The sequence below is a fragment of the Monodon monoceros genome, unplaced genomic scaffold, assembly GCF_005190385.1.
Source record: "Monodon monoceros isolate NGI ecotype Baffin Bay Population unplaced genomic scaffold, NGI_Narwhal_1 Super_Scaffold_6, whole genome shotgun sequence".
Taxonomy (NCBI): domain Eukaryota; kingdom Metazoa; phylum Chordata; class Mammalia; order Artiodactyla; family Monodontidae; genus Monodon; species Monodon monoceros.
In genome coordinates, this window is record NW_021703783.1 from 71,309,442 (window position 1) to 71,321,629 (window position 12,188).

The following is a 12,188-nucleotide window of genomic DNA, read 5'->3' on the forward strand; positions in this document are numbered from 1 at the left end:
GTCCTCTGCCTGGGATCTGAGCCCTGAAGCTGGAGTCTCAGCTCCCAGCCCTGACTCATCCTGGCAGACGAGCAGACAAGCCTCTCAGGCTGGTGAGAGCTGATCGGCACTGATCCTCTGTTCAGGAATCTCTCCGCTTTGCCCTCTGTACCACAGTTGCTGCTCTCTCCTCCATGGCTCCGAAGCTTCCCACCCACCACCCACCCCCACGTGTCTGCCAGTGAAAGGGCTTCTTAGTGTGTGGAAACTTTTCCTCCTTCATAGCTCCTTCCCAGAGGGGCAGGTCCTATCCCTATTCTTTTGTCTCTGTTTTTCCTTTTTTCTTTTGCCCTAACCAGGTACGTTGGCAGTTTCTTGCCTTTTGGGAAGTCCGAGGTCTTCTGCCAGCATTCAGTAGGTGTTCTGTAGGAGTTGTTCCACATGTAGATGTATTTCTGATGTATTTGTGGGGAGGAAGGTGATGTCCACGTCTTACTCCTCTTTCCTCTTGAAGGTCTTTTTTTATCGCAACTGATGGAGGATTAATCTCCAAAATTTACAAGCAGCTCATGCAGCTCAATATCTTAAAAACAAACAACTCAATCCAAAAATGGGCATAAGACCTAAATAGACATTTCTCCAAAGAACATATACAGTTTGCCAACATCACATGGTTCTGAAGAACCTAGGGGCAGGACAGGAGTAAAGATGCAGATGTAGAGAATGGACTTGAGGACACGGGGAGGGGGAAGGGTAAGCTGGGACAACGTGAGAGAGTGGCATGGACATATATACACTACCAAATATAAAATAGATAGCTAGTGGGAAGCAGCTGCATAGCACAGGGAGATCAGCTCAGTGCTTTGTGACCACCTAGAGGGGTGGGATAGGGAGGGTGGGAGGGAGATGCAAGAGGGAGGAGATATGGGGATATATGTATATGTATAGCTGAGTCACTTTGTTACAAATCAGAAAGTAACACACCATTGTAAAGCAATTATACTCCAATAAAGATGTTAAAAAAATTCCCTCTTCATAAGATCGTTGAAAGACAAAATTCATTTCTTATAAACACTAAGCATCTATTATATATCAATAATTCTTGTAGTTTCTAGAGATAAAAACACAATATCCATAAAAATACTTCTTTTCATTGATTGGCCCAAAGTAAACAATAAATGATAGTGATCCTATTGTTAACATCATCTTCAACTACCCCAAATTATTTTTATTTCTCTCTACTATCTAGTCCTTCATTGGGCACTGCCTTCTATTAGAGTCTTTCTTAGTAAATATAGCTATTCCAATGTAAAACCTTGGAGTATCTGATATCCAGAAACCAGTAACCGATATCTTTCTCTTTTGTTGTTCTTTATGTCCTTTACAATGTACATATGTATCCAATTTCCATGGCAGGGAATTTTCTTCCTCAGATTTCTTCATTTCTACAAATATAATAAGACATGATTATAAATGTTAGTCCACCTTTTTAATTAATCATGTACTTTATTGTGTGCCTATTATGTACTAAGCAAAGTTTTTTGTGCTTGGAATACCTCAGTGAATGACAACAATAAAAAGAAATCACAAACTTCATAGAGATTACATTGTAGTAGAGAGACATATATCATAAAAATAAGTATAATAAATAAATATATGTCATAAATATTTTACTGTATCTCCCTAGGAATAAATTATAAATATACTCCTATGTATATCTACTATTTAAGAATCATTTCCATTTACTACTGTACTAATAGATACTCAAATTTTACACTAAAAAAGAAAAGATAAAATATTAGATGAATATCTCATTTTTCCCCTGCATTCAATGGATTATTTTTCACACCATTTCTGGTTTGCACATGTTGCATTAGAGATCAATTTGTAGTCTATTGAAGATAAAAACAAATATTTGTTTATTAAAAGATAAAAGAATCAGTAAGAAACATTTACAAGTCAATCTTAGCATGATATGCATGATACTTATTTGGTTTACGAACAATTCTATCATAAACAATACCAAACAGAAGTACCACAGAAGTCAGTAATTCAGAGTATTATAAGTGATGGGCTGTCAGTTTTTGAAACCAGTATCATTTTTAAAAACAAATTGCTAAAATTTTACAACCCAACTTTCACAGTTCTAAAGTTAATGTAAATAGATCCATACTCTGAGTTTCATTTTTGCTCCATTAATGGAAAATAAACCTGACTCTGCTTCATACGAATACCTTCCCTGAGAACTAGAATGTGGCTCAATTTGACTATGTCAGAATAACCTGTTTAAATTGCTATGATGGGATTTTTTGCTGATGCACGTATCACCATGTGGGAAAGTGGCAGTTTTAAGTATTAAAATGTCTCTGAAGTGACATGACCATATTAATCTCAAATTTGTTAGACCTGAAGCAAAAGTCCATGTGAATCTTATAGGCTATATTATTATATGCTTAACCCAATACCTTGCGCTAAATATTTGAAAAAGTGAAGAATTAGTAAATAAAGACTGATATTCATTCTCGTAAATTACATTTAATTATCAGAGAGAATTATGTTGGTTATACCTTAAAATTTATCTCACTACCACCATCACCCAGGTCCAGGCCACAAAAACCTCTTGCCAAAATTGAAAAAAAAAGAATTCTAACTGGTATCTCTGCATCTGCCCTAGCCCCTAATCTCAGTTGTGTGGCTCATATGGTCCTTTAGAAACAGAGCCGATCATATTACTCTTGCTCAAAATTATCTAATGTTTCCTTCTATCTCACTTAGAATATAAGCCAACGTCTTTGTACTAATGTAGAAGGTCATATGTGATCTGGTCCACATTACTTCTTTGTCCTCATCACTTAACATTCCTTTCCCTCTCCCCCATCATAACTCACTCAATTTCTACCTTGGTAATCTTACTGTTACCTGAATTTGTCAAGCACAGTCTTATTTTAGAGTTTTCACATTTGCTGTTTTTTTGTTTGTTTGTGTGTCTGCCTGCCTGGAATACTTGTGCTTTAGATATCCATGTGACCCACTATCTCTCCTCCTCCTGGTCTCTACTCAGAGGCCTCCTCAACCACTTTATATAAAATAGCACTTTTCCCCAAACCATCAATCTCTAACCACTACCCAGCTTTATCCTTCTTTATAGCACTCATCAAGACATGACTTATTTTATGTGTGTGTGTGTGTATACAGTTACTGTCATTTATTGTTTATCTCCATTATGTTAAAGTATAGTGCTCCAAAGTTTATAAAATATGACTCTCAGACAAATATTAAAAGAAAACATTTCCAGAATGTTATCCTATTTCTTTAAAAATAAGGCAACCAATATAATGTTAAAATCATTTCAAAAGCTTGGGTGACACTAGGTACTTTAATAAAGAAATGTTAGGATAGGATTGCTGGGTTATGTACAGAACTGATTAATGTCTTACAAAGAAATAAAATGTAACCTTTGGCACTATCTATTTCATTGGACAGAAACTATTTGATCTCTTCTGGACAAAATTTACAAATTAACCTCTGCTCCAACAGAGTTGAAAAATAATCTACTTTGATGGTAGGTCAAGCCCAGGACTGCACTGAAAGGACACTTAGTAATCAATTTTGCCTATTTCAAAGTTGCAAATAATTTTTCTGACGCTTACAAGGTCAGGTAATTCTTTTTTTTTTTTTTGCTGCTGTATCCCCAGATCTTTCAATAGTAATGGGCAGATAGTATTCTTTTGTCTTAGTTTAGGTTCTCCAAGAAACAGATCTTGAGGCAAGGATTTGAATGCCCATAGTTTGAGAAGTGATCCAGAAAAACTGATAGGAAAGTTAAGAATTGAGATAGGGAACAGAAGAAAGTCAAGAAGAGCATGACATCAGGCAGTTGTCAATCTGAAATATGAGAATTCAGTACCATGGTGTAACATGAGACATAGTGCAGAACATGCCTCAGAGTTATTCCATCCAAACAATGAAGTGCTTGGGGGCATTTTGTCATCAACTCTGACTGTCATTTATTGAGGGCTGCTTCCAGGAAAGTTAACTGTATCTTATATCTAGTTTGCCCTGTGTGCAGGCTGATATGCTTCTGAGGCAAAACCAAAATAAAAATAAAAAACAAACAAAAAACCTTTCTGGTAGAGAGGACAGAAATACCCAGTAGCAGTTTTTAGCAAGTGAGTTCCAAGGAGATATAGGTGGGTCATTGACAATGTCTGCTCTGGTGCTCCATTTTTTAAAAAAAGTATTGATTGAATGAATATACAAATAAAATGTTTTCAAAGATCTTGTGAATTGCATCCTTAGTTTTATAGGGCCCCATAGAATAAAAGAGATAAGGTAAACATCACAGGAAGTGATATGAAGATCTTGGAAACAAATCAGCTTTTTCTGCCCAGGTGATAGAGCAGGAAAAAAAAAAGCATAGGATTTGTTATCAGACAGACTAGGTTTATTTATGCCATCTAACTATATGACCTCCATCAGGTGACAACTTCTCTAAGAATTAATTTTCTCACCTCTAAAATTCATATAATTAATCTCAATTCTCCAATTATGAAAACATCACCAAAGTTTGAATACATAGTTACCATAAAAAGATAGAACCTACACTTAAGAAAAGCTATACTCTATTTAAAGAGTTAAAATATCTTAAAAATATGATGAGCTGAATGTTTTGGTCCCTCATAAACACTGAACATTAATGGTTTAGTTGACAGCCCTGTTCCTCAAGTGGGGAAGATAACCTCATACCATTAAGATGAATAACATTTTCTAAGATCATCTAACTTATTTCTTTGGTTTGACAGGAGACTCAGTAATTGTATTTCTGATTATAATTGTCTTCCAATGTAAATATTATCCCAATGAAAAACTGTGAGTGTCGTTTTCAATAAAAGTATTTTATTCCTAGTCAAAGTTATATGTTTTATATATTAATAATTTTAAAAACTGCAGTTTTAGCTTGTCCATTAGTTTCTGTGGGTCTGTGAGAGTTATGAACATACAATGCTGAGGATAAGAGCTGAACTTTGTTAAATTTCACCTTGCAAGGACTTTTAGAAGGCATTCAACCATTTTTGCCTTGTGCGTTCAGTAAAAACTTCAACAATAAATAGACATGGTGCCCAAGAAATGAAGCATGTTCCCAATTTAGAAAAGAATTGGTGAAGGAGATATATAAGCATCCCAAGGAAAAGATGTAGAAAAACCACCAGCGTTATCTCACCTGAAATAAGGCAAGTTGTGCTCAATAATTTGGACTTTCTTATTTTAGAGGAAAGCTGAAGAGAAAAGGAGAAAAATCATAATCACCCAGAAGAATCTCTAGCAGCAAATGAGGATCCTCTGCGGAAGGAGGAGCAAGAGGAGAAGGGCAGCCAAAATCTTAGTTGCAGTTTCTCTTCTCAGAGATGAATGAATCTTGGTGCAAGTTATTATTCAAGTATAAATATACTGGATATACATTCTCAAACATTCAAAACTACATACCCTAAAAAACCCTTGAGCTCTCCCCGACAAAATGAATAAACAAAACAAAAACAAAACAATAAACTACAGATTGACCATAGCCATGGTCTAATGGACTGATGGTGATCACTGGGTCTACTTAAATGGGGCACTAAGTCAAAATATAGGTAAATATGGTTACAGAAAATAAACATTATTAACATAGATGATTTTTAAATAAAAAAAATAAAACCAAAACTCAGTATATTAAAGGCTGGAAGAGGGAAGATGATTCAGGACAATAATTTTCTAGTCTGACTTAGCAGAATTTAGCTGTAACCTGAAGTGAAAGTCAGGAAATACAGGCTAAGTTTGCTATTTAAAATCATCAGCAAAAAAACTGAATGAAAATGCTCTTTCATGGGGGTGACGGGGCTCATATTATCTAAAAAGAAAATAAATTGAGAGTCTTACATGTGCTACCCAAAGTTTGAAAGGTAACTACTATAAAATGGAAAAAAGAGATTATATAACAATCCAAATTACCCTTGCAAAGTCACTCAGCTCCAGTGGAAAAGAAACTTTTGTCAGTTTAGTTCATTCTTAACATTGAAGCTCCTAAACTAGTATCACCCACAAACAGTAGGTGCTTAATAAATAATGAATGGTGAGTAACAAGGCAAAATGTAAGCAATTCAGTTAGCAAAATGTAAAAATCGAGCTATTAAAAAAAGGAAATATAACATGCTAAAATGAAAGGTTTAGAAGCATCTTTTTTTAACATCTTTATTGAAGTATAATTGCTTTACAATGGTGTATTAGTTTCTGCTTTATAACAAAGTGAATCAGTTATACATATGCATATGTCCCCATATCTCTTCCCTCTTACATCTCCCTCCCTCCTAGCCTCCCTATCCCACCCCTCTAGGTGGTCACAAAGCACCCAGCTGATCTCCCTGTGCCATGCCGCTGCTTCCCACTAGCTATCTATTTTACATTTGGTAATGTATGTATGTCCATGCCACTCTCTCACTTTGTCCCAGCTTACCCTTCCCCCTCCCCGTATCCTCAAGTCCATTCTCTAGTAGGTCTGCATCTTTATTTCCGTCTTACCCCTAGGTTCTTCATGACCTTTTTTTTTTTTTTTTTTTTTTTAGATTCCATATATATGTGTTAGCATACGGTATTTGTTTTTCTCTTTCTAACTTACTTCACTCTGTAGGACAGTCTCTAGGTCCATCCACCTCACTACAAATAACTCAGTTTCATTCATTTTTATGGCTGAGTAATATTCCATTGTATATATGTGCCACATCTTCTTCATTGATTCATCTGTTGATGGACACTTAGGTTGCTTCCATCTCCTGGGTATTGTAAATAGAGCTGCAAAGAACATTTTGTTACATGACTCTTTTTGAATTATGGTTTTCTCAGGGTATATGCCCAGTAGTGGGATTGCTGGGTTGTATGGTAGCTCTATTTTTAGTTTTTTAAGGAACCTCCATACTGTTCTCCATAGTGGCTGTATCAATTTACATGCCCACCAACAGTGCAGGAGGGTTCCCTTTTCTCCACACCCTCTCCAGCATTTACTGTTTGTAGATTTTTTGATGATGGCCATTCTGACTGGTGTGAGATGATATCTCATTGAAGTTTTGATTTGCATTTCTCTAATGATAATGATGTTGAGCATTCTTTCATGTGTCTGTTGGCAATCTGTATATCTTCTTTGGAGAAATGTCTATTTAGGTTTTCTGCCAATTTTTGGATTGGGTTGTTTGTTTTTTTGATATTGAGCTGCTTGTAAATTTTGGTGATTACTCCTTTGTCAGTTGCTTCATTTGCAAATATTTTCTCCCATTCTGAGGGTTGTCTTTTTGTCTTGTTTATGGTTTCCTTTGCTGTGCAAAAGCTTTCAAGTTTCATTAGGTCCATTTGTTTATTTTTGTTTTTATTTCCATTTCTCTAGGAGGTGGGTCAAAAAGGATCTTGCTGTGATTTATGTCACAGAGTGTTCTGCCTATGTTTTCCTCTAAGAGTTTGATGGTCTCTGGCCTTACAGTTAGGTTTTAATCCATTTTGAGTTTATTTTTCTGTATGGTGTTAGGGAGTGTTCTAATTTCATTCTTTTACATAAAGCTGTCCAGTTTTCCCAGCAGCACTTATTGAAGAGGCTGTCTTTTCTGCACTGTATATTCTTGCCTCCTTTATCAAAGATAAGGTGACGATATGTGTGTGGGTTTATCTCTGGACTTTCTATGCTGTTCCATTGATCTATATTTCTGTTTCTGTGCCAGTACCATACTGTCTGTTTTTTTTTTACATCTTTATTGGAGTATAATTGCTTTACAATGGTGTGTTAGTTTCTGCTTTATAACAAAGTGAATCAGTTATACATATACATATGTTCCCATATCTCTTCCCTCTCACGTCTCCCTCCCTCGCACCCTCCCTATCCCACCCCTCTAGGTGGTCACAAAGCACTGAGCTGATCTCCCTGTGCTATGCGGCTGCTATCCACTAGCTATCTATTTTACGTTTGGTAGTGTACATATGTCCATGCCACTCTTTCACTTTGTCACAGCTTACCCTTCTCCCTCCCCATATCCTCAAGTCCATTCTCTAGTAGGTCTGTGCCTTTATTCCTGTCTTACTCCTAGGTTCTTCATGGCATTTTTTTTCTTAAATTCCATATATATGTGTTAGCATACGGTATTTGTCTTTCTCTTTCTGAACTTCACTCTGTATGACACACTCTAGGTCCATTCACCTCATTACAAATAGCTCAATTTCATTTCCTTTTATGGCTGAGTAATATTCCATTGTATATATGTGCCACATCTTCTTTATCCATTCATCCGATGATGGACACTTAGGTTGTTTCCATCTCCTGGCCATCATCAAAAAATCTAGAAACAATAAATGCTGGAGAGGGTGTGGAGAAAAGGGAACACTCTTGCACTGCAGTTGGGAATATGAATTGGTATAGCCACAGACTGGGAGAAAGTATTTGCCAAAGACACATCTGATAAAGGACTGCCATCCAAAATACACAAAAAACTCTTAAATCTCAGCAGTGAGAAAGAAACCTGATTAAAAAAGAAAAACTGGCTAAAGACCTTAAACAGACACCTCACTGAAAAAATAAAAATAAAAAGATATACAGATAGCAAATAAGCATATGAAAAGATATTCCATATCATATATCATCAGGGAAGTATAAATTAAAACAACAATGAGATACCATTACATATCTATTAGAATGACCAAAATCCAGAACATTCACAACACCAAATGCTGGTGATGATATGGAACAGCAGAAACTCATTCATTGATGGTGGGAATGAAAAATGGTCCAGACATTTTGGAAGACATTTTGGCGGTTTCTTACAAAACTAAGCATATTATTAACATCCAATCCAGTAATTACAGTCCTTGGTATTTACTTAAAGGAGCTGAACATTTATATCCACACAAAAACCTGCACAAGGATGTTTATAGAAGATTTATTCATCATTGCCAAAACTTGGAAGCAGCCCAGATGTCCTTCAGTGGGTGATAAAACTGTGGTACATCCAAACATTAGAAATATTATTCAACACTAAGAAGAAATGAACTATCAAGCCATGAAAAGATATGGAGGAACCGTAAATACATAGTACTAAGTGAAGGAAGCCAATCTGAAAAGGACACATGCTATATGATTCCAACTATATGACATTCTGATAAAGGCAAAACTATAAAGATAGTAAAAAGATCAGTGGTTTCCAGGCATTAGTGGGAAGGAAGGGATGAATAGGTAGAGCACAGAAGATTTGTCAGGCAGTGAAAATACTCTGAATGATGCTATAATGGTGGATACAAGTCATTATACATTTATCTGAATCCATAGAATGTACAACCCAAGAGTGAACAGTAATGTAAATTGTGAACTTGGGGTGATAATGATATATCAATGTAGGCTCATCAGTTGAAACAAATGGACAACTCTGGTGGGGGATGTTGATAATGGGGAAGGCTGTGCATGTGTGGGGGCAGGGGGTATAGAGGATAGCCCTGTATTTTCCTCTCAATTTTGCTGCGAAACTAAAACTGCTTTAAAAAAGTGAAGCCTGTAATAAAAAATAAATATCATTTGATGTTTATCTGATATTTAAATACAACCATGTGTCCTTTTTTTTGCTTTCATTTAACTGGCAACCTAAATATGGTTTATCTTGGTAAATGTTCTGTGTATATTTGAAAAAAATGTTTCATATTCTGTTATTGTCTACTGGAGTTTTGGTAAAAATTAATCAACTTAAGTTTGGTTAATAGTGTTTTTCAGTCTATTATATTCTTACTGATTTTCTGCCTACTTGTCCTATTAATAACTGAAAGAGAGATATTGAAATCTCTCATTATATTTGTGGATTTGTGTATTTCTTCTTGAAGTCTATCACTTCTTGCTTTGAGTATTTGAAGCTCTGGTATAAGTGCATAAGTGTTTAGAATTGTTGGTTCCTCTTGATGAATTGACCCCTTTATCATTACAACATGAAATTTTTTGCCCAGATTAATATTTTTTCTCTGAAATCTACTTTGTTGTTGTTAATATAGTCTCTCCAGCTTTCTTTTGATGAGTTTGAGCATGGCATTTTTTGTATTCTTTTATTTTTATTCTTTTACTTTTATCCTATTTGTATTTAAACTGAGTTTCCTCTAGTGTATAACTTGGTCTTGTTTGTTTATATCCATTATGCCTATTTCTTCCTTATAATGGAGGTGTTCAGACTATTTATATTTGATATGATTATTAATATGATTAGGTATAAGTCTATTATCTTGCTATTTGTTTCTGTTTATCTCAGCTGTTCTTTATTGTTTTTTTCCCGTTGATACATTTTATCTTCTGTGTTCTGTGTTCCATGTCTTTAACTTATCATAGTCTACTTGTAAGTGATATTATACCATATCATGTAAAGTATAGGAATCTTAAAACAGTATACTTTCAGATTTTCCCTTTTCTTTTACTGCTATGTATGTCATAAACCCAAAACTACATTCTCATTGTTTTTGTTTACCCTAAACTATAAACCCTCTGAAGACAGGTGTTATGTCTTCTGGGCTTACTAGTGAATGACCACTGCCTAGCATACAGCTTTATATGAAATCAGTACCCAATAAATATTTTGGGTATAAAGAAATAACAGAATAAATAAAAAGACAATATTTTAATTTTAATTAATTTTTTGTACCCTTCCTCATACTCTGAAGGGTTTCATGGACACATTTTTGAGGATATAAAATTCAGTGACAAGAACTATTTTAATATCATTTTTTAATTCTTTCATCTGTGTCAGTTCTGGGTCAGTTTCAATTCACTAATTTTTCTGTTCATTATGATTCATATTTTCCTGCTTCTTTGCATGTCTGAAAAACTTTGGTTGTATGCCAGGCATTGTGGACTTTACTTTGTTTGCCACTCCATAGTTTTGTGTATCTATATCTATATCTATATCTATCTGTATCTCCTTGAGCTTTATACCGGGACACAGTTGGGTTACATGTTAACAGTTTGATCCTTTAGGTCTTTTAATATTTGTTTGGTGGGACCAGAGCAGCATTTAATCTAGGGCTAATTATTCCTCATTTTTTAAGCAAACCCCTTCTAAGTATTCTAAGCAGTGACCATGAGTTGTGAAGTTTTCCCCTGTGGCATTTTGGAATGTACACTGTTCCCAGCCTTATATAAGCACTGGATACTCCTCCCTCTAACTCTTTTGGATGGTACTTTCCTCTACTTAAGGTAGTATTCTCAAATGCATGCACTGATTGGTATTCTGCTAATCACTTGAGAGAACCCTCTGTTGATCTCCAGAATTCTCTTTCTGTTAAGCTCTTTCTTTTTCATTACTCTGTCCTATGAACTATAGCTTCCTGGGCTTCCCTGGACGCTTAGTTCTGTCTCTTTCAACTCAGCCAAATCTGCCTGGTGCTGAGTTCCCTCTCAGAGCCCTTGCTTAGGAATTCTCAAGGCAGTAATCTGGGGCAACCATAGGGCTCACTTTGTCTTGTGCATGTTCTGATATAACGGTGTCATCCATCCAGTATATGTCATTCAGTAATTTGCTTTCTTTACTGAATAATATAACTCCCAGTTTTTCCTACGTTGATATATGTGGAACTAACATAGTATTTTAGTCACTGCATCATAGTCTATAAACTGACATAATATAGTCATTTTGCCATTATTTTTGATGAATAGTTTGTTTTTTCCTAATATTTTGCTATTGTAAGCTAGATATGATACATACCTGTATATATGCTTTCTTATGCAATTATGTGGGTATTTCTCTAGGGTAGATAATCATAAGTGTCACTCAAATTTTATAGATTCAAATTATCTGTCATGGTGGCTATATTAATTACACTCCCCCAGAAGAATATAGAAGTACCATTTATTCACAGCTTCATCTCCAATTAATATAATAATTAAGTTTTAAAACTTAGTTAAAATTATGCATAAAATATCATGTATATTTTCTCTCCAATTAAATATATATTCACCTATTTGCCCATTTTCAGTAGGGATGTTTTATTATGATTTTCAAAGGATATATCCTTTCTGTTTCTATATTTCTAAATATTCATGTGTGAAAATTGTTATATATTTCAAATATTTTCATGCAGGATTTCACTTTTTCTGATTTAAGAAGGTTTTACTTGCTTAAAGTTCACAAACATATATTTATTTTCTTTTAGTATGTTTTGGGTTAAGATATATA